Below are 23982 nucleotides of genomic sequence, written 5' to 3'. Positions count from 1 at the left end.
TTTTCTCAGCGGTGTGATCCGAGGGACATTGTCTGACCTACTTGGCTTCCACGTCTGTGCTGTGTGTTCTTCGGGAAGTTGCCTGACTTCTCTGCTCTGCCACTTCTGCACTGTGTGATCTTAGCCAAGTTGCCTGAAGTTGCTGTGCTCCCACTTTAATTTGTGTGTTCACAGGCAATTTGCCTGCCATCTCTATATTTCAACTGGAACTGTGTGATCTGTGTTTCCACTTTTGAGCAGTATGCTTTTAGAAAGTTGTGTAACTTTTCTCTTTTTCCATATCTTAGTTCGGTGATTTTTCCGAAGTTTCTTGACCTCTCAGAGCTTCTGATTCTGAGCAGTGTGATACTACGTACATTGTCTGACCTCTCTTGCCTTCCACGTCTGTGTTGTGTGTCCATGGGCAAGATGCCTGTCCTCTGTATACTTCCAGTTTGGCTGTGTGATATTAAGCAAGTTTCCTGACGTCTCTGTGCTTCTACTTTTGAGCTGTGTGATTGTAAGCATGTTGTGTAACTTTTCTCTTTTTCCATATATGTGTTATTTGATTTTACACACGTAGCCTGACCTCTCAGAACGTCCGTTTTTGAGTGTGAGATCCTAGGAACACTGTCTGACCTCTCTTTCCTTCCACGTCTGTGCCCTGTTTTTAGGGAGGTTGCCCGACCTCTCTGTGCTTCCACTTCTGAACTGTGTGATCAGAGGGAAACTGCATGCCTTCCGTCGACTTCCCCTTGTTCTGAGGGAACATAAGCATGTGGCCTAATCTGACTGTGCTTCCACTTAAGCTTTGTGACGTCAGGCAAGTTGCCTGACTTCTCTAGCTACCACTTCTGAGTTCTGTGCTCTTAGTCAAGTTGACTTTCCACTCCGTGCTTCCACATCTACGCTATATGAATTAGGTAAGTTGATAGACGTTTCAGTGCTTCCTCATGAGCTGGGTGACCTTAGGCAAGTTTCTGCACCTCTCTGTGCGTTCATATATGAGCTGTGTGAACTGAGGCAAGAATCCTGACCGATCGGTCCTTCCACTCGAGCTATGCAATCTTAGGCATGTTGCCTATTCTCTCGAGGCTTGCACATCTGAATGGTTTGATCATAGTGATATTGCCTGACATCTCTGTGCTTTGACTTCCATGCTGTGTGACCTTAGGCGAGTTTCCTGACGTCTCTGTTCCTCTACCTCTGGGCTGTTTGACCTTAGCCATTTGCCTGAACTCTCTGTGCTTCCACGTTGATTTGTGTGTTCACAGGCAAGTTGCCTGCCCTCTCTATACTTCCACTTGATAGTGTGATATGAAGCAAGTTGCCTGACCTCTCTGTGCTTCCACTTTTGAACTGTGTGATTTTAGGAAAGTTGTGTAACTTTTCTCTCTTTCCATATCTGTGTTATGTGATTTTACACAGGTTGCTTTATCTCTCAGAGCTTCCGTTTCTGAGCAGTGTGATCCTAGGGACATTGTCTGGCCTCTCCTTCCTTCCACATCTGTGCTGTGTGTTCTTAGGGAAGTTGCCTGACCTCTCTGCTTCCACCTCTGAACTGTTCGATCACAGGCAAACTGCGTGCCTTCTGGAGACTTCCCCTTGTCCTGAGTGAACACAGGCATGTGGCCTGATCTGACTGTGCTTCCACTTAAGCTCTGTGATGTTAGGCAAGTTGCCTGACCTCTGTGTACTTCTACTTTTGAATGGTTTGCTCCTAGGTAAATGTTTATATCGTCTCTGTTTCCATATCTGAGTTAGGTGATTTTACACAAGTTTCTTGACCTCTCAGAGCTTCAGTTTCTGAGCGCTGTGGTCCTAGGGACATTGTCTGAGCTCTCTTGGCTTCCACGTCTGTGCTGTGTGTACTTAGGGAAGTTGCCTGACTTCTCTTCTTCCACGTCTGAACTGTTCGATCACAGGCAAACTGCGTGCCTTCTGTCGACTTCCCCTTGTCCTGAGTGAACATAGGCATGTGCCCTAATCTGACTGTGCTTCTACTTAAGCTCTGTGATGTTAGGCAAGTTACGTGACTTCTCTAGCTACCACTTCTGAGTTCTTTGATCTTAGTCTACTTGACTTTCCTCTCTATGCTTCGACATCTACGCTATATGAATTAGGTAAGTTGATAGACATTTCTTTGCTTCCTCATGAGCTGTGTGACCTTAGGCAAGTTTCTGCACCTCTCTGTGCTTCCATATATGAGCTGTGTGATCTGAGGCAAGGATTCTGACCGATCGGTTCTTCCACTTGAGCTATGCACTCTTAGGCAAGTTGCCTATTCTCACGAGGCTTCCACTTTTGAATGGTGTGATCATAGTGATATTGCCTGACATCTCTGTGCTTTGACTTCCATGCTGTGTGATCTTAGGCAAGTTTCCTGACGTCTCTGTTCCTCTGCTTCTGAGCACTTTGATCTTAGCCAAGTTGCCTGAACTCTCTGTGCTTCCACTTTGATTTCTGTGTTCATAGGCAAGTTGCCTGCCCTCTCTATACTTCCACTTGAGCCGTGTGATATGAAGCCAGTTGCCTGACCTCTCTGTGCTTCCACTTTCGAGCTGTGTGATTGTAGGAAAGTTGTGTAACTTTTCTCTGGTCCATTTCTGAGTTATGTGATTTTATACAAGTTGTTTGACCTCTCAGAGCTTCTGTTTCTGAGCTGTGTGATCGTAGGGACATGGTCTGATCTCTCTTTTCTTCCATGTCTGTGCTGTGTGTTCTTAGGGAAGATGCCTGACCTCTCTGTGCTTCAACTTCTGAACTGTGTATAATGAAGCCAGTTGCCTGACCTCTCTGTGCTTCCACTTTCGAGCTGTGTGATTGTAGGAAAGTTGTGTAACTTTTCTCTTGTTCCATATCCGAGTTATGTGATTTTACACAAGTTGTTTGACCTCTCAGAGCTTCTGTTTCTCAGCTGTGTGATCGTAGGGACATGGTCTGATGTCTCTTTTCTTCCATGTCTGGGCTGTGTGTTCTTAGGGAAGATGCCTGACCTCTCTGTGCTTCAACTTCTGAACTGTGTGATCACTGGCAAACTGCGTGACTTCTGTAGTCTTCCCCTTGACCTGAGTGAACATAGGCATGTGGCCTAATCTGACTGTGCTTCCACGTAAGCTCTGTCATATTAGGCCAGTTGCCTGACCTCTCCAGCTGCCAAGTCTGAGTTCCGTGATCTTAGTCAAGTTGACTTTTCTCTCCATGGTTCGACTTCTATGCTATATATATTTAGGTAAGTTGATAGACCTTTCCGTGCTTCCTCATGTACTGTGTGACCCTAGGCAAGATTCTGAACCTCTCTGTGATTCCATATGTGAGCTGTGTGTACTTGGGCAATAATCCTGACCGATCAATTCTTCCACTTGAGCTGTGCAATCTTAGGTATGTTTCTTATTCTCTCTCGGCTTCCACTTCAGAGCGGTGTGATCATAGTGATGTTGCCGGACATCTCTGGGCTTTGACTTCCATGCTATGTGATCTTAGGCAAGTTCCCTGAATTCTCTGTTCCTCCACTTCTGAGCTGTGTGATCCTCGCCAAGTTGCCGGAACTCTCTGTGCTTCCACTTTGATTTGTGTGTTTATGGGCAAGTTTCCAGCCCTCTCTATACTTCCCCTTGAGCTGTGTGATATTAAGCAAGTTGCTTGACCTCTCTTGTGCCTCTACTTTCGAGCCGTGTGCTTGTATGCATATTGTGTCTCTTTTCCCAGTTTCCATATCTGACTTAGGTGATTCTACACAAGTTGGTGACCTCTCAGAGCTTCCTTTTCTCAGCGGTGTGATCCGAGGGACATTGTCTGACCTACTTGGCTTCCACGTCTGTGCTGTGTGTTCTTAGGGAAGTTGCCTAACTTCTCTGTTCTGCCACTTCTGAACTGTGTTAGCCAAGTTGCCTGAAGTTGCTGTGCTCCCACTTTAATTTGTGTGTTCACAGGCAATTTGCCTGCCATCTCTATATTTCAACTGGAACTGTGTGATCTGTGTTTCCACTTTTGAGCAGTATGCTTTTAGAAAGTTGTGTAACTTTTCTCTTTTTCCATATCTTAGTTAGGTGATTTTTCCGAAGTTTCTTGACCTCTCAGAGCTTCTGATTCTGAGCAGTGTGATACTACGTACATTGTCTGACCTCTCTTGCCTTCCACGTCTGTGTTGTGTGTCCATGGGCAAGATGCCTGTCCTCTGTATACTTCCAGTTTGGCTGTGTGATATTAAGCAAGTTTCCTGACATCTCTGTGCTTCTACTTTTGAGCTGTGTGATTGTAAGCATGTTGTGTAACTTTTCTCTTTTTCCATATATGTGTTATTTGATTTTACACACGTAGCCTGACCTCTCAGAACGTCCGTTTTTGAGTGTGAGATCCTAGGAACACTGTGTGACCTCTCTTTCCTTACACGTCTGTGCCCTGTTTTTAGGGAGGTTGCCCGACCTCTCTGTGCTTCCACTTCTGAACTGTGTGATCAGAGGGAAACTGCGTGCCTTCCGTCGACTTCCCCTTGTTCTGAGGGAACATAGGCATGTGGCCTAATCTGACTGTGCTTCCACTTAAGCTCTGTGACGTCAGGCAAGTTGCCTGACTTCTCTAGCTACCACTTCTGAGTTCTGTGCTCTTAGTCAAGTTGACTTTCCACTCCGTGCTTCCACATCTACGCTATATGAATTAGGTAAGTTGATAGACGTTTCAGTGCTTCCTCATGAGCTGGGTGACCTTAGGCAAGTTTCTGCACCTCTCTGAGCGTTCATATATGAGCTGTGTGATCTGAGGCAAGAATCCTGACCGATCGGTCCTTCCACTCGAGCTATGCAATCTTAGGCATGTTGCCTATTCTCTCGAGGCTTGCACATCTGAATGGTTTGATCATAGTGATATTGCCTGACATCTCTGTGCTTTGACTTCCATGCTGTGTGACCTTAGGCGAGTTTCCTGACGTCTCTGTTCCTCTACCTCTGGGCTGTTTGACCTTAGCCATTTGCCTGAACTCTCTGTGCTTCCACGTTGATTTGTGTGTTCACAGGCAAGTTGCCTGCCCTCTCTATACTTCCACTTGATAGTGTGATATGAAGCAAGTTGCCTGACCTCTCTGTGCTTCCACTTTTGAACTGTGTGATTTTAGGAAAGTTGTGTAACTTTTCTCTCTTTCCATATCTGTGTTATGTGATTTTACACAGGTTGCTTTATCTCTCAGAGCTTCCGTTTCTGAGCAGTGTGATCCTAGGGACATTGTCTGGCCTCTCCTTCCTTCCACATCTGTGCTGTGTGTTCTTAGGGAAGTTGCCTGACCTCTCTGCTTCCACCTCTGAACTGTTCGATCACAGGCAAACTGCGTGCCTTCTGGAGACTTCCCCTTGTCCTGAGTGAACACAGGCATGTGGCCTGATCTGACTGTGCTTCCACTTAAGCTCTGTGATGTTAGGCAAGTTGCCTGACCTCTGTGTACTTCTACTTTTGAATGGTTTGCTCCTAGGTAAATGTTTATATCGTCTCTGTTTCCATATCTGAGTTAGGTGATTTTACACAAGTTTCTTGACCTCTCAGAGCTTCAGTTTCTGAGCGCTGTGGTCCTAGGGACATTGTCTGAGCTCTCTTGGCTTCCACGTCTGTGCTGTGTGTACTTAGGGAAGTTGCCTGACTTCTCTTCTTCCACGTCTGAACTGTTCGATCACAGGCAAACTGCGTGCCTTCTGTCGACTTCCCCTTGTCCTGAGTGAACATAGGCATGTGCCCTAATCTGACTGTGCTTCTACTTAAGCTCTGTGATGTTAGGCAAGTTACGTGACTTCTCTAGCTACCACTTCTGAGTTCTTTGATCTTAGTCTACTTGACTTTCCTCTCTATGCTTCGACATCTACGCTATATGAATTAGGTAAGTTGATAGACATTTCTTTGCTTCCTCATGAGCTGTGTGACCTTAGGCAAGTTTCTGCACCTCTCTGTGCTTCCATATATGAGCTGTGTGATCTGAGGCAAGGATTCTGACCGATCGGTTCTTCCACTTGAGCTATGCACTCTTAGGCAAGTTGCCTATTCTCACGAGGCTTCCACTTTTGAATGGTGTGATCATAGTGATATTGCCTGACATCTCTGTGCTTTGACTTCCATGCTGTGTGATCTTAGGCAAGTTTCCTGACGTCTCTGTTCCTCTGCTTCTGAGCACTTTGATCTTAGCCAAGTTGCCTGAACTCTCTGTGCTTCCACTTTGATTTCTGTGTTCATAGGCAAGTTGCCTGCCCTCTCTATACTTCCACTTGAGCCGTGTGATATGAAGCCAGTTGCCTGACCTCTCTGTGCTTCCACTTTCGAGCTGTGTGATTGTAGGAAAGTTGTGTAACTTTTCTCTGGTCCATTTCTGAGTTATGTGATTTTATACAAGTTGTTTGACCTCTCAGAGCTTCTGTTTCTGAGCTGTGTGATCGTAGGGACATGGTCTGATCTCTCTTTTCTTCCATGTCTGTGCTGTGTGTTCTTAGGGAAGATGCCTGACCTCTCTGTGCTTCAACTTCTGAACTGTGTATAATGAAGCCAGTTGCCTGACCTCTCTGTGCTTCCACTTTCGAGCTGTGTGATTGTAGGAAAGTTGTGTAACTTTTCTCTTGTTCCATATCCGAGTTATGTGATTTTACACAAGTTGTTTGACCTCTCAGAGCTTCTGTTTCTCAGCTGTGTGATCGTAGGGACATGGTCTGATGTCTCTTTTCTTCCATGTCTGGGCTGTGTGTTCTTAGGGAAGATGCCTGACCTCTCTGTGCTTCAACTTCTGAACTGTGTGATCACTGGCAAACTGCGTGACTTCTGTAGTCTTCCCCTTGACCTGAGTGAACATAGGCATGTGGCCTAATCTGACTGTGCTTCCACGTAAGCTCTGTCATATTAGGCCAGTTGCCTGACCTCTCCAGCTGCCAAGTCTGAGTTCCGTGATCTTAGTCAAGTTGACTTTTCTCTCCATGGTTCGACTTCTATGCTATATATATTTAGGTAAGTTGATAGACCTTTCCGTGCTTCCTCATGTACTGTGTGACCCTAGGCAAGATTCTGAACCTCTCTGTGATTCCATATGTGAGCTGTGTGTACTTGGGCAATAATCCTGACCGATCAATTCTTCCACTTGAGCTGTGCAATCTTAGGTATGTTTCTTATTCTCTCTCGGCTTCCACTTCAGAGCGGTGTGATCATAGTGATGTTGCCGGACATCTCTGGGCTTTGACTTCCATGCTATGTGATCTTAGGCAAGTTCCCTGAATTCTCTGTTCCTCCACTTCTGAGCTGTGTGATCCTCGCCAAGTTGCCGGAACTCTCTGTGCTTCCACTTTGATTTGTGTGTTTATGGGCAAGTTTCCAGCCCTCTCTATACTTCCCCTTGAGCTGTGTGATATTAAGCAAGTTGCTTGACCTCTCTTGTGCCTCTACTTTCGAGCCGTGTGCTTGTATGCATATTGTGTCTCTTTTCCCAGTTTCCATATCTGACTTAGGTGATTCTACACAAGTTGGTGACCTCTCAGAGCTTCCTTTTCTCAGCGGTGTGATCCGAGGGACATTGTCTGACCTACTTGGCTTCCACGTCTGTGCTGTGTGTTCTTAGGGAAGTTGCCTAACTTCTCTGTTCTGCCACTTCTGAACTGTGTTAGCCAAGTTGCCTGAAGTTGCTGTGCTCCCACTTTAATTTGTGTGTTCACAGGCAATTTGCCTGCCATCTCTATATTTCAACTGGAACTGTGTGATCTGTGTTTCCACTTTTGAGCAGTATGCTTTTAGAAAGTTGTGTAACTTTTCTCTTTTTCCATATCTTAGTTAGGTGATTTTTCCGAAGTTTCTTGACCTCTCAGAGCTTCTGATTCTGAGCAGTGTGATACTACGTACATTGTCTGACCTCTCTTGCCTTCCACGTCTGTGTTGTGTGTCCATGGGCAAGATGCCTGTCCTCTGTATACTTCCAGTTTGGCTGTGTGATATTAAGCAAGTTTCCTGACATCTCTGTGCTTCTACTTTTGAGCTGTGTGATTGTAAGCATGTTGTGTAACTTTTCTCTTTTTCCATATATGTGTTATTTGATTTTACACACGTAGCCTGACCTCTCAGAACGTCCGTTTTTGAGTGTGAGATCCTAGGAACACTGTGTGACCTCTCTTTCCTTACACGTCTGTGCCCTGTTTTTAGGGAGGTTGCCCGACCTCTCTGTGCTTCCACTTCTGAACTGTGTGATCAGAGGGAAACTGCGTGCCTTCCGTCGACTTCCCCTTGTTCTGAGGGAACATAGGCATGTGGCCTAATCTGACTGTGCTTCCACTTAAGCTCTGTGACGTCAGGCAAGTTGCCTGACTTCTCTAGCTACCACTTCTGAGTTCTGTGCTCTTAGTCAAGTTGACTTTCCACTCCGTGCTTCCACATCTACGCTATATGAATTAGGTAAGTTGATAGACGTTTCAGTGCTTCCTCATGAGCTGGGTGACCTTAGGCAAGTTTCTGCACCTCTCTGAGCGTTCATATATGAGCTGTGTGATCTGAGGCAAGAATCCTGACCGATCGGTCCTTCCACTCGAGCTATGCAATCTTAGGCATGTTGCCTATTCTCTCGAGGCTTGCACATCTGAATGGTTTGATCATAGTGATATTGCCTGACATCTCTGTGCTTTGACTTCCATGCTGTGTGACCTTAGGCGAGTTTCCTGACGTCTCTGTTCCTCTACCTCTGGGCTGTTTGACCTTAGCCATTTGCCTGAACTCTCTGTGCTTCCACGTTGATTTGTGTGTTCACAGGCAAGTTGCCTGCCCTCTCTATACTTCCACTTGATAGTGTGATATGAAGCAAGTTGCCTGACCTCTCTGTGCTTCCACTTTTGAACTGTGTGATTTTAGGAAAGTTGTGTAACTTTTCTCTCTTTCCATATCTGTGTCATGTGATTTTTACACAGGTTGCTTTATCTCTCAGAGCTTCCGTTTCTGAGCAGTGTGATCCTAGGGACATTGTCTGGCCTCTCCTTCCTTCCACATCTGTGCTGTGTGTTCTTAGGGAAGTTGCCTGACCTCTCTGCTTCCACCTCTGAACTGTTCGATCACAGGCAAACTGCGTGCCTTCTGGAGACTTCCCCTTGTCCTGAGTGAACACAGGCATGTGGCCTGATCTGACTGTGCTTCCACTTAAGCTCTGTGATGTTAGGCAAGTTGACTGACCTCTGTGTACTTCTACTTTTGAATGGTTTGCTCCTAGGTAAATGTTTATATCGTCTCTGTTTCCATATCTGAGTTAGGTGATTTTACACAAGTTTCTTGACCTCTCAGATCTTCAGTTTCTGAGCGCTGTGGTCCTAGGGACATTGTCTGAGCTCTCTTGGCTTCCACGTCTGTGCTGTGTGTACTTACGGAAGTTGCCTGACTTCTCTTCTTCCACGTCTGAATTGTTCGATCACAGGCAAACTGCGTGCCTTCTGTCGACTTCCCCTTGTCCTGAGTGAACATAGGCATGTGCCCTAATCTGACTGTGCTTCTACTTAAGCTCTGTGATATTAGGCAAGTTGCCTGACTTCTCTAGCTACCACTTCTGAGTTCTTTGATCTTAGTCTACTTGACTTTCCTCTCTATGCTTCGACATCTACGCTATATGAATTAGGTAAGTTGATAGACATTTCTTTGCTTCCTCATGAGCTGTGTGACCTTAGGCAAGTTTCTGCACCTCTCTGTGCTTCCATATATGAGCTGTGTGATCTGAGGCAAGGATTCTGACCGATCGGTTCTTCCACTTGAGCTATGCACTCTTAGGCATGTTGCCTATTCTCACGAGGCTTCCACTTTTGAATGGTGTGATCATAGTGATATTGCCTGACATCTCTGTGCTTTGACTTCCATGCTGTGTGATCTTAGGCAAGTTTCCTGACGTCTCTGTTCCTCTGCTTCTGAGCACTTTGATCTTAGCCAAGTTGCCTGAACTCTCTGTGCTTCCACTTTGATTTCTGTGTTCATAGGCAAGTTGCCTGCCCTCTCTATACTTCCACTTGAGCCGTGTGATATGAAGCCAGTTGCCTGACCTCTCTGTGCTTCCACTTTCGAGCTGTGTGATTGTAGGAAAGTTGTGTAACTTTTCTCTTGTTCCATATCCGAGTTATGTGATTTTACACAAGTTGTTTGACCTCTCAGAGCTTCTGTTTCTCAGCTGTGTGATCGTAGGGACATGGTCTGATGTCTCTTTTCTTCCATGTCTGGGCTGTGTGTTCTTAGGGAAGATGCCTGACCTCTCTGTGCTTCAACTTCTGAACTGTGTGATCACTGGCAAACTGCGTGACTTCTGTAGTCTTCCCCTTGACCTGAGTGAACATAGGCATGTGGCCTAATCTGACTGTGCTTCCACGTAAGCTCTGTCATATTAGGCCAGTTGCCTGACCTCTCCAGCTGCCAATTCTGAGTTCCGTGATCTTAGTCAAGTTGACTTTTCTCTCCATGGTTCGACTTCTATGCTCTATATATTTAGGTAAGTTGATAGACCTTTCCGTGCTTCCTCATGTACTGTGTGACCCTAGGCAAGATTCTGAACCTCTCTGTGATTCCATATGTGAGCTGTGTGTACTTGGGCAATAATCCTGACCGATCAATTCTTCCACTTGAGCTGTGCAATCTTAGGTATGTTTCTTATTCTCTCTCGGCTTCCACTTCAGAGCGGTGTGATCATAGTGATGTTGCCGGACATCTCTGGGCTTTGACTTCCATGCTATGTGATCTTAGGCAAGTTCCCTGAATTCTCTGTTCCTCCACTTCTGAGCTGTGTGATCCTCGCCAAGTTGCCGGAACTCTCTGTGCTTCCACTTTGATTTGTGTGTTTATGGGCAAGTTTCCAGCCCTCTCTATACTTCCCCTTGAGCTGTGTGATATTAAGCAAGTTGCTTGACCTCTCTTGTGCCTCTACTTTCGAGCCGTGTGCTTGTATGCATATTGTGTCTCTTTTCCCAGTTTCCATATCTGACTTAGGTGATTCTACACAAGTTGGTGACCTCTCAGAGCTTCCTTTTCTCAGCGGTGTGATCCGAGGGACATTGTCTGACCTACTTGGCTTCCACGTCTGTGCTGTGTGTTCTTAGGGAAGTTGCCTAACTTCTCTGTTCTGCCACTTCTGAACTGTGTTAGCCAAGTTGCCTGAAGTTGCTGTGCTCCCACTTTAATTTGTGTGTTCACAGGCAATTTGCCTGCCATCTCTATATTTCAACTGGAACTGTGTGATCTGTGTTTCCACTTTTGAGCAGTATGCTTTTAGAAAGTTGTGTAACTTTTCTCTTTTTCCATATCTTAGTTAGGTGATTTTTCCGAAGTTTCTTGACCTCTCAGAGCTTCTGATTCTGAGCAGTGTGATACTACGTACATTGTCTGACCTCTCTTGCCTTCCACGTCTGTGTTGTGTGTCCATGGGCAAGATGCCTGTCCTCTGTATACTTCCAGTTTGGCTGTGTGATATTAAGCAAGTTTCCTGACATCTCTGTGCTTCTACTTTTGAGCTGTGTGATTGTAAGCATGTTGTGTAACTTTTCTCTTTTTCCATATATGTGTTATTTGATTTTACACACGTAGCCTGACCTCTCAGAACGTCCGTTTTTGAGTGTGAGATCCTAGGAACACTGTGTGACCTCTCTTTCCTTACACGTCTGTGCCCTGTTTTTAGGGAGGTTGCCCGACCTCTCTGTGCTTCCACTTCTGAACTGTGTGATCAGAGGGAAACTGCGTGCCTTCCGTCGACTTCCCCTTGTTCTGAGGGAACATAGGCATGTGGCCTAATCTGACTGTGCTTCCACTTAAGCTCTGTGACGTCAGGCAAGTTGCCTGACTTCTCTAGCTACCACTTCTGAGTTCTGTGCTCTTAGTCAAGTTGACTTTCCACTCCGTGCTTCCACATCTACGCTATATGAATTAGGTAAGTTGATAGACGTTTCAGTGCTTCCTCATGAGCTGGGTGACCTTAGGCAAGTTTCTGCACCTCTCTGAGCGTTCATATATGAGCTGTGTGATCTGAGGCAAGAATCCTGACCGATCGGTCCTTCCACTCGAGCTATGCAATCTTAGGCATGTTGCCTATTCTCTCGAGGCTTGCACATCTGAATGGTTTGATCTTAGTGATATTGCCTGACATCTCTGTGCTTTGACTTCCATGCTGTGTGACCTTAGGCGAGTTTCCTGACGTCTCTGTTCCTCTACCTCTGGGCTGTTTGACCTTAGCCATTTGCCTGAACTCTCTGTGCTTCCACGTTGATTTGTGTGTTCACAGGCAAGTTGCCTGCCCTCTCTATACTTCCACTTGATAGTGTGATATGAAGCAAGTTGCCTGACCTCTCTGTGCTTCCACTTTTGAACTGTGTGATTTTAGGAAAGTTGTGTAACTTTTCTCTCTTTCCATATCTGTGTTATGTGATTTTACACAGGTTGCTTTATCTCTCAGAGCTTCCGTTTCTGAGCAGTGTGATCCTAGGGACATTGTCTGGCCTCTCCTTCCTTCCACATCTGTGCTGTGTGTTCTTAGGGAAGTTGCCTGACCTCTCTGCTTCCACCTCTGAACTGTTCGATCACAGGCAAACTGCGTGCCTTCTGGAGACTTCCCCTTGTCCTGAGTGAACACAGGCATGTGGCCTGATCTGACTGTGCTTCCACTTAAGCTCTGTGATGTTAGGCAAGTTGACTGACCTCTGTGTACTTCTACTTTTGAATGGTTTGCTCCTAGGTAAATGTTTATATCGTCTCTGTTTCCATATCTGAGTTAGGTGATTTTACACAAGTTTCTTGACCTCTCAGAGCTTCAGTTTCTGAGCGCTGTGGTCCTAGGGACATTGTCTGAGCTCTCTTGGCTTCCACGTCTGTGCTGTGTGTACTTAGGGAAGTTGCCTGACTTCTCTTCTTCCACGTCTGAACTGTTCGATCACAGGCAAACTGCGTGCCTTCTGTCGACTTCCCCTTGTCCTGAGTGAACATAGGCATGTGCCCTAATCTGACTGTGCTTCTACTTAAGCTCTGTGATATTAGGCAAGTTGCCTGACTTCTCTAGCTACCACTTCTGAGTTCTTTGATCTTAGTCTACTTGACTTTCCTCTCTATGCTTCGACATCTACGCTATATGAATTAGGTAAGTTGATAGACATTTCTTTGCTTCCTCATGAGCTGTGTGACCTTAGGCAAGTTTCTGCACCTCTCTATGCTTCCATATATGAGCTGTGTGATCTGAGGCAAGAATCCTGACCGATCGGTTCTTGCACTTGAGCTATGCACTCTTAGGCATGTTGCCTATTCTCACGAGGCTTCCACTTTTGAATGGTGTGATCATAGTGATATTGCCTGACATCTCTGTGCTTTGACTTCCATGCTGTGTGATCTTAGGCAAGTTTCCTGACGTCTCTGTTCCTCTGCTTCTGAGCTGTTTGATCTTAGCCAAGTTGCCTGAACTCTCTGTGCTTCCACTTTGATTTCTGTGTTCATAGGCAAGTTGCCTGCCCTCTCTATACTTCCACTTGAGGCGTGTGATATAAAGCCAGTTGCCTGACTTCTCTGTGCTTCCACTTTCGAGCTGTGTGATTGTAGTAAAGTTGTGTAACTTTTCTACGGTTCCATATCCGAGTTATGTGATTTTACACAAGTTGTTTGACCTCTCAGAGCTTCTGTTTCTCAGCTGTGTGATTGTAGGGACATTGTCTGATCTCTCTTTTCTTCCATGTCTGTGCTGTGTGTTCTTCGGGAAGTTGCCTGACTTCTCTGCTCTGCCACTTCTGCACTGTGTGATCTTAGCCAAGTTGCCTGAAGTTGCTGTGCTCCCACTTTAATTTGTGTGTTCACAGGCAATTTGCCTGCCATCTCTATATTTCAACTGGAACTGTGTGATCTGTGTTTCCACTTTTGAGCAGTATGCTTTTAGAAAGTTGTGTAACTTTTCTCTTTTTCCATATCTTAGTTCGGTGATTTTTCCGAAGTTTCTTGACCTCTCAGAGCTTCTGATTCTGAGCAGTGTGATACTACGTACATTGTCTGACCTCTCTTGCCTTCCACGTCTGTGTTGTGTGTCCATGGGCAAGATGCCTGTCCTCTGTATACTTCCAGTTTGGCTGTGTGATATTAAGCAAGTTTCCTGACGTCTCTGTGCTTCTACTTTTGAGCTGTGTGATTGTAAGCATGTTGTGTAACTTTTCTCTTTTTCCATATATGTGTTATTTGATTTTACACACGTAGCCTGACCTCTCAGAACGTCCGTTTTTGAGTGTGAGATCCTAGGAACACTGTCTGACCTCTCTTTCCTTCCACGTCTGTGCCCTGTTTTTAGGGAGGTTGCCCGACCTCTCTGTGCTTCCACTTCTGAACTGTGTGATCAGAGGGAAACTGCATGCCTTCCGTCGACTTCCCCTTGTTGTGAGGGAACATAGGCATGTGGCCTAATCTGACTGTGCTTCCACTTAAGCTCTGTGATGTCCGGCAAGTTGCCTGACTTCTCTAGCTACCACTTCTGAGTTCTGTGCTCTTAGTCAAGTTGACTTTCCACTCCGTGCTTTCACATCTACGCTATATGAATTAGGTAAGTTGATAGACGTTTCAGTGCTTCCTCATGAGCTGGGTGACCTTAGGCAAGTTTCTGCACCTCTCTGTGCGTTCATATATGAGCTGTGTGATCTGAGGCAAGAATCCTGACCGATCGGTCCTTCCACTCGAGCTATGCAATCTTAGGCATGTTGCCTATTCTCTCGAGGCTTGCACATCTGAATGGTTTGATCTTAGTGATATTGCCTGACATCTCTGTGCTTTGACTTCCATGCTGTGTGACCTTAGGCGAGTTTCCTGACGTCTCTGTTCCTCTACCTCTGGGCTGTTTGACCTTAGCCATTTGCCTGAACTCTCTGTGCTTCCACGTTGATTTGTGTGTTCACAGGCAAGTTGCCTGCCCTCTCTATACTTCCACTTGATAGTGTGATATGAAGCAAGTTGCCTGACCTCTCTGTGCTTCCACTTTTGAACTGTGTGATTTTAGGAAAGTTGTGTAACTTTTCTCTCTTTCCATATCTCTGTTATGTGATTTTTACACAGGTTGCTTTATCTCTCAGAGCTTCCGTTTCTGAGCAGTGTGATCCTAGGGACATTGTCTGGCCTCTCCTTCCTTCCACATCTGTGCTGTGTGTTCTTAGGGAAGTTGCCTGACCTCTCTGCTTCCACCTCTGAACTGTTCGATCACAGGCAAACTGCGTGCCTTCTGGAGACTTCCCCTTGTCCTGAGTGAACACAGGCATGTGGCCTGATCTGACTGTGCTTCCACTTAAGCTCTGTGATGTTAGGCAAGTTGCCTGACCTCTGTGTACTTCTACTTTTGAATGGTTTGCTCCTAGGTAAATGTTTATATCGTCTCTGTTTCCATATCTGAGTTAGGTGATTTTACACAAGTTTCTTGACCTCTCAGAGCTTCAGTTTCTGAGCGCTGTGGTCCTAGGGACATTGTCTGAGCTCTCTTGGCTTCCACGTCTGTGCTGTGTGTACTTAGGGAAGTTGCCTGACTTCTCTTCTTCCACGTCTGAACTGTTCGATCACAGGCAAACTGCGTGCCTTCTGTCGACTTCCCCTTGTCCTGAGTGAACATAGGCATGTGCCCTAATCTGACTGTGCTTCTACTTAAGCTCTGTGATATTAGGCAAGTTGCCTGACTTCTCTAGCTACCACTTCTGAGTTCTGTGATCTTAGTCTACTTGACTTTCCTCTCTATGCTTCGACATCTACGCTATATGAATTAGGTAAGTTGATAGACATTTCTTTGCTTCCTCATGAGCTGTGTGACCTTAGGCAAGTTTCTGCACCTCTCTATGCTTCCATATATGAGCTGTGTGATCTGAGGCAAGAATCCTGACCGATCGGTTCTTGCACTTGAGCTATGCACTCTTAGGCATGTTGCCTATTCTCACGAGGCTTCCACTTTTGAATGGTGTGATCATAGTGATATTGCCTGACATCTCTGTGCTTTGACTTCCATGCTGTGTGATCTTAGGCAAGTTTCCTGACGTCTCTGTTCCTCTGCTTCTGAGCTGTTTGATCTTAGCCAAGTTGCCTGAACTCTCTGTGCTTCCACTTTGATTTCTGTGTTCATAGGCAAGTTGCCTGCCCTCTCTATACTTCCAGTTGAGCCGTGTGATATAAAGCCAGTTGCCTGACTTCTCTGTGCTTCCACTTTCGAGCTGTGTGATTGTAGGAAAGTTGTGTAACTTTTCTATGGTTCCATATCCGAGTTATGTGATTTTACACAAGTTGTTTGACCTCTCAGAGCTTCTGTTTCTCAGCTGTGTGATTGTAGGGACATTGTCTGATCTCTCTTTTCTTCCATGTCTGTGCTGTGTGTTCTTCGGGAAGTTGCCTGACTTCTCTGCTCTGCCACTTCTGCACTGTGTGATCTTAGCCAAGTTGCCTGAAGTTGCTGTGCTCCCACTTTAATTTGTGTGTTCACAGGCAATTTGCCTGCCATCTCTATATTTCAACTGGAACTGTGTGATCTGTGTTTCCACTTTTGAGCAGTATGCTTTTAGAAAGTTGTGTAACTTTTCTCTTTTTCCGTATCTTAGTTCGGTGATTTTTCCGAAGTTTCTTGACCTCTCAGAGCTTCTGATTCTGAGCAGTGTGATACTACGTACATTGTCTGACCTCTCTTGCCTTCCACGTCTGTGTTGTGTGTCCATGGGCAAGATGCCTGTCCTCTGTATACTTCCAGTTTGGCTGTGTGATATTAAGGAAGTTTCCTGACGTCTCTGTGCTTCTACTTTTGAGCTGTGTGATTGTAAGCATGTTGTGTAACTTTTCTCTTTTTCCATATGTGTGTTATTTTATTTCACACACGTAGCTTGACCTCTCAGAACGTCCGTTTTTGAGTGTGAGATCCCAGGAACACTGTCTGACCTCTCTTTCCTTCCACGTCTGTGCCCTGTTTTTAGGGAGGTTGCCCGACCTCTCTGTGCTTCCACTTCTGGAAACTGCGTGCCTTCGGTCGACTTCCCCTTGTTGTGAGGGAACATAGGCATGTGGCCTAATCTGACTGTGCTTCCACTTAAGCTCTGTGATGTCCGGCAAGTTGCCTGACTTCTCTAGCTACCACTTCTGAGTTCTGTGCTCTTAGTCAAGTTGACTTTCCACTCCGTGCTTTCACATCTACGCTATATGAATTAGGTAAGTTGATAGACGTTTCAGTGCTTCCTCATGAGCTGGGTGACCTTAGGCAAGTTTCTGCACCTCTCTGTGCGTTCATATATGAGCTGTGTGATCTGAGGCAAGAATCCTGACCGATCGGTCCTTCCACTCGAGCTATGCAATCTTAGGCATGTTGCCTATTCTCTCGAGGCTTGCACATCTGAATGGTTTGATCTTAGTGATATTGCCTGACATCTCTGTGCTTTGACTTCCATGCTGTGTGACCTTAGGCGAGTTTCCTGACGTCTCTGTTCCTCTACCTCTGGGCTGTTTGACCTTAGCCATTTGCCTGAACTCTCTGTGCTTCCACGTTGATTTGTGTGTTCACAGGCAAGTTGCCTGCCCTCTCTATACTTCCACTTGATAGTGTGATATGAAGCAAGTTGCCTGACCTCTCTGTGCTTCCACTTTTGAACTGTGTGATTTTAGGAAAGTTGTGTAACTTTTCTCTCTTTCCATATCTGTGTTATGTGATTTTTACACAGGTTGCTTTATCTCTCAGAGCTTCCGTTTCTGAGCAGTGTGATCCTAGGGACATTGTCTGGCCTCTCCTTCCTTCCACATCTGTGCTGTGTGTTCTTAGGGAAGTTGCCTGACCTCTCTGCTTCCACCTCTGAACTGTTCGATCACAGGCAAACTGTTTGCCTTCTGGAGACTTCCCCTTGTCCTGAGTGAACACAGGCATGTGGCCTGATCTGACTGTGCTTCCACTTAAGCTCTGTGATGTTAGGCAAGTTGCCTGACCTCTGTGTACTTCTACTTTTGAATGGTTTGCTCCTAGGTAAATGTTTATATCGTCTCTGTTTCCATATCTGAGTTAGGTGATTTTACACAAGTTTCTTGACCTCTCAGAGCTTCAGTTTCTGAGCGCTGTGGTCCTAGGGACATTGTCTGAGCTCTCTTGGCTTCCACGTCTGTGCTGTGTGTACTTAGGGAAGTTGCCTGACTTCTCTTCTTCCACGTCTGAACTGTTCGATCACAGGCAAACTGCGTGCCTTCTGTCGACTTCCCCTTGTCCTGAGTGAACATAGGCATGTGCCCTAATCTGACTGTGCTTCTACTTAAGCTCTGTGATATTAGGCAAGTTGCCTGACTTCTCTAGCTACCACTTCTGAGTTCTGTGATCTTAGTCTACTTGACTTTCCTCTCTATGCTTCGACATCTACGCTATATGAATTAGGTAAGTTGATAGACATTTCTTTGCTTCCTCATGAGCTGTGTGACCTTAGGCAAGTTTCTGCACCTCTCTATGCTTCCATATATGAGCTGTGTGATCTGAGGCAAGAATCCTGACCGATCGGTTCTTGCACTTGAGCTATGCACTCTTAGGCATGTTGCCTATTCTCACGAGGCTTCCACTTTTGAATGGTGTGATCATAGTGATATTGCCTGACATCTCTGTGCTTTGACTTCCATGCTGTGTGATCTTAGGCAAGTTTCCTGACGTCTCTGTTCCTCTGCTTCTGAGCTGTTTGATCTTAGCCAAGTTGCCTGAACTCTCTGTGCTTCCACTTTGATTTCTGTGTTCATAGGCAAGTTGCCTGCCCTCTCTATACTTCCAGTTGAGCCGTGTGATATAAAGCCAGTTGCCTGACTTCTCTGTGCTTCCACTTTCGAGCTGTGTGATTGTAGGAAAGTTGTGTAACTTTTCTATGGTTCCATATCCGAGTTATGTGATTTTACACAAGTTGTTTGACCTCTCAGAGCTTCTGTTTCTCAGCTGTGTGATTGTAGGGACATTGTCTGATCTCTCTTTTCTTCCATGTCTGTGCTGTGTGTTCTTCGGGAAGTTGCCTGACTTCTCTGCTCTGCCACTTCTGCACTGTGTGATCTTAGCCAAGTTGCCTGAAGTTGCTGTGCTCCCACTTTAATTTGTGCGTTCACAGGCAATTTGCCTGCCATCTCTATATTTCAACTGGAACTGTGTGATATGTGTTTCCACTTTTGAGCAGTATGCTTTTAGAAAGTTGTGTAACTTTTCTCTTTTTCCATATCTTAGTTAGGTGATTTTTCCGAAATTTCTTGACCTCTCAGAGCTTCTGATTCGGAGCAGTGTGATACTACGTACATTGTCTGACCTCTCTTGCCTTCCACGTCTGTGTTGTGTGTCCATGGGCAAGATGCCTGTCCTCTGTATACTTCCAGTTTGGCTGTGTGATATTAAGGAAGTTTCCTGACGTCTCTGTGCTTCTACTTTTGAGCTGTGTGATTGTAAGCATGTTGTGTAACTTTTCTCTTTTTCCATATGTGTGTTATTTTATTTCACACACGTAGCTTGACCTCTCAGAACGTCCGTTTTTGAGTGTGAGATCCTAGGAACACTGTCTGACCTCTCTTTCCTTCCACGTCTGTGCCCTGTTTTTAGGGAGGTTGCCCGACCTCTCTGTGCTTCCACTTCTGGAAACTGCGTGCCTTCCGTCGACTTCCCCTTGTTCTGAGGGAACATAGGCATGTGGCCTAATCTGACTGTGCTTCCACTTAAGCTCTGTGACGTCAGGCAAGTTGCCTGACTTCTCTAGTTACCACTTCTGAGTTCTGTGCTCTTAGTCAAGTTGACTTTCCACTCCGTGCTTTCACATCTACGCTATATGAATTAGGTAAGTTGATAGACGTTTCAGTGCTTCCTCATGAGCAGGGTGACCTTAGGCAAGTTTCTGCACCTCTCTGAGCTTTCATATATGAGCTGTGTGATCTGAGGCAAGAATCCTGACCGATCGGTCCTTCCACTCGAGCTATGCAATCTTAGGCATGTTGCCTATTCTCTAGAGGCTTGCACATCTGAATGGTTTGATCATAGTGATATTGCCTGACATCTCTGTGCTTTGACTTCCATGCTGTGTGACCTTAGGCGAGTTTCCTGACGTCTCTGTTCCTCTACCTCTGGGCTGTTTGACCTTAGCCATTTGCCTGAAGTCTCTGTGCTTCCACGTTGATTTGTGTGTTCACAGGCAAGTTGACTGCCCTCTCTATACTTCCACTTGATAGTGTGATATGAAGCAAGTTGCCTGACCTCTCTGTGCTTCCTCTTTTGAACTGTGTGATTTTAGGAAAGTTGTGTAACTTTTCTCTCTTTCCATATCTGTGTTATGTGATTTTACACAGGTTGCTTTATCTCTCAGAGCTTCCGTTTCTGAGCAGTGTGATCCTAGGGACATTGTCTGGCCTCTCCTTCCTTCCACATCTGTGCTGTGTGTTCTTAGGGAAGTTGCCTGACCTCTCTGCTTCCACCTCTGAACTGTTCGATCACAGGCAAACTGCGTGCCTTCTGGAGACTTCCCCTTGTCCTGAGTGAACACAGGCATGTGGCCTGATCTGACTGTGCTTCCACTTAAGCTCTGTGATGTTAGGCAAGTTGCCTGACCTCTGTGTACTTCTACTTTTGAATGGTTTGCTCCTAGGTAAATGTTTATATCGTCTCTATTTCCATATCTGAGTTAGGTGATTTTACACAAGTTTCTTGACCTCTCAGAGCTTCAGTTTCTGAGCGCTGTGGTCCTAGGGACATTGTCTGAGCTCTCTTGGCTTCCACGTCTGTGCTGTGTGTACTTAGGGAAGTTGCCTGACTTCTCTTCTTCCACGTCTGAACTGTTCGATCACAGGCAAACTGCGTGCCTTCTGTCGACTTCCCCTTGTCCTGAGTGAACATAGGCATGTGCCCTAATCTGACTGTGCTTCTACTTAAGCTCTGTGATATTAGGCAAGTTGCCTGACTTCTCTAGCTACCACTTCTGAGTTCTGTGATCTTAGTCTACTTGACTTTCCTCTCTATGCTTCGACATCTACGCTATATGAATTAGGTAAGTTGATAGACATTTCTTTGCTTCCTCATGAGCTGTGTGACCTTAGGCAAGTTTCTGCACCTCTCTATGCTTCCATATATGAGCTGTGTGATCTGAGGCAAGAATCCTGACCGATCGGTTCTTGCACTTGAGCTATGCACTCTTAGGCATGTTGCCTATTCTCACGAGGCTTCCACTTTTGAATGGTGTGATCATAGTGATATTGCCTGACATCTCTGTGCTTTGACTTCCATGCTGTGTGATCTTAGGCAAGTTTCCTGACGTCTCTGTTCCTCTGCTTCTGAGCTGTTTGATCTTAGCCAAGTTGCCTGAACTCTCTGTGCTTCCACTTTGATTTCTGTGTTCATAGGCAAGTTGCCTGCCCTCTCTATACTTCCAGTTGAGCCGTGTGATATAAAGCCAGTTGCCTGACTTCTCTGTGCTTCCACTTTCGAGCTGTGTGATTGTAGGAAAGTTGTGTAACTTTTCTATGGTTCCATATCCGAGTTATGTGATTTTACACAAGTTGTTTGACCTCTCAGAGCTTCTGTTTCTCAGCTGTGTGATTGTAGGGACATTGTCTGATCTCTCTTTTCTTCCATGTCTGTGCTGTGTGTTCTTCGGGAAGTTGCCTGACTTCTCTGCTCTGCCACTTCTGCACTGTGTGATCTTAGCCAAGTTGCCTGAAGTTGCTGTGCTCCCACTTTAATTTGTGTGTTCACAGGCAATTTGCCTGCCATCTCTATATTTCAACTGGAACTGTGTGATCTGTGTTTCCACTTTTGAGCAGTATGCTTTTAGAAAGTTGTGTAACTTTTCTCTTTTTCCGTATCTTAGTTCGGTGATTTTTCCGAAGTTTCTTGACCTCTCAGAGCTTCTGATTCTGAGCAGTGTGATACTACGTACATTGTCTGACCTCTCTTGCCTTCCACGTCTGTGTTGTGTGTCCATGGGCAAGATGCCTGTCCTCTGTATACTTCCAGTTTGGCTGTGTGATATTAAGCAAGTTTCCTGACGTCTCTGTGCTTCTACTTTTGAGCTGTGTGATTGTAAGCATGTTGTGTAACTTTTCTCTTTTTCCATATGTGTGTTATTTTATTTCACACACGTAGCTTGACCTCTCAGAACGTCCGTTTTTGAGTGTGAGATCCCAGGAACACTGTGTGACCTCTCTTTCCTTACACGTCTGTGCCCTGTTTTTAGGGAGGTTGCCCGACCTCTCTGTGCTTCCACTTCTGGAAACTGCGTGCCTTCGGTCGACTTCCCCTTGTTGTGAGGGAACATAGGCATGTGGCCTAATCTGACTGTGCTTCCACTTAAGCTCTGTGATGTCCGGCAAGTTGCCTGACTTCTCTAGCTACCACTTCTGAGTTCTGTGCTCTTAGTCAAGTTGACTTTCCACTCCGTGCTTTCACATCTACGCTATATGAATTAGGTAAGTTGATAGACGTTTCAGTGCTTCCTCATGAGCTGGGTGACCTTAGGCAAGTTTCTGCACCTCTCTGTGCGTTCATATATGAGCTGTGTGATCTGAGGCAAGAATCCTGACCGATCGGTCCTTCCACTCGAGCTATGCAATCTTAGGCATGTTGCCTATTCTCTCGAGGCTTGCACATCTGAATGGTTTGATCTTAGTGATATTGCCTGACATCTCTGTGCTTTGACTTCCATGCTGTGTGACCTTAGGCGAGTTTCCTGACGTCTCTGTTCCTCTACCTCTGGGCTGTTTGACCTTAGCCATTTGCCTGAACTCTCTGTGCTTCCACGTTGATTTGTGTGTTCACAGGCAAGTTGCCTGCCCTCTCTATACTTCCACTTGATAGTGTGATATGAAGCAAGTTGCCTGACCTCTCTGTGCTTCCACTTTTGAACTGTGTGATTTTAGGAAAGTTGTGTAACTTTTCTCTCTTTCCATATCTCTGTTATGTGATTTTTACACAGGTTGCTTTATCTCTCAGAGCTTCCGTTTCTGAGCAGTGTGATCCTAGGGACATTGTCTGGCCTCTCCTTCCTTCCACATCTGTGCTGTGTGTTCTTAGGGAAGTTGCCTGACCTCTCTGCTTCCACCTCTGAACTGTTCGATCACAGGCAAACTGTTTGCCTTCTGGAGACTTCCCCTTGTCCTGAGTGAACACAGGCATGTGGCCTGATCTGACTGTGCTTCCACTTAAGCTCTGTGATGTTAGGCAAGTTGCCTGACCTCTGTGTACTTCTACTTTTGAATGGTTTGCTCCTAGGTAAATGTTTATATCGTCTCTGTTTCCATATCTGAGTTAGGTGATTTTACACAAGTTTCTTGACCTCTCAGAGCTTCAGTTTCTGAGCGCTGTGGTCCTAGGGACATTGTCTGAGCTCTCTTGGCTTCCACGTCTGTGCTGTGTGTACTTAGGGAAGTTGCCTGACTTCTCTTCTTCCACGTCTGAACTGTTCGATCACAGGCAAACTGCGTGCCTTCTGTCGACTTCCCCTTGTCCTGAGTGAACATAGGCATGTGCCCTAATCTGACTGTGCTTCTACTTAAGCTCTGTGATATTAGGCAAGTTGCCTGACTTCTCTAGCTACCACTTCTGAGTTCTGTGATCTTAGTCTACTTGACTTTCCTCTCTATGCTTCGACATCTACGCTATATGAATTAGGTAAGTTGATAGACATTTCTTTGCTTCCTCATGAGCTGTGTGACCTTAGGCAAGTTTCTGCACCTCTCTATGCTTCCATATATGAGCTGTGTGATCTGAGGCAAGAATCCTGACCGATCGGTTCTTGCACTTGAGCTATGCACTCTTAGGCATGTTGCCTATTCTCACGAGGCTTCCACTTTTGAATGGTGTGATCATAGTGATATTGCCTGACATCTCTGTGCTTTGACTTCCATGCTGTGTGATCTTAGGCAAGTTTCCTGACGTCTCTGTTCCTCTGCTTCTGAGCTGTTTGATCTTAGCCAAGTTGCCTGAACTCTCTGTGCTTCCACTTTGATTTCTGTGTTCATAGGCAAGTTGCCTGCCCTCTCTATACTTCCAGTTGAGCCGTGTGATATAAAGCCAGTTGCCTGACTTCTCTGTGCTTCCACTTT

The sequence above is a fragment of the Moschus berezovskii genome, chromosome X (assembly GCF_049115385.1).
Source record: "Moschus berezovskii isolate FMDL1 chromosome X, NW_MosBer_1.0, whole genome shotgun sequence".
Classification (NCBI taxonomy): domain Eukaryota; kingdom Metazoa; phylum Chordata; class Mammalia; order Artiodactyla; family Moschidae; genus Moschus; species Moschus berezovskii.
The sequence above is the reverse complement of the archived record's forward strand: the minus strand, read 5'-3'. Positions refer to the sequence as shown.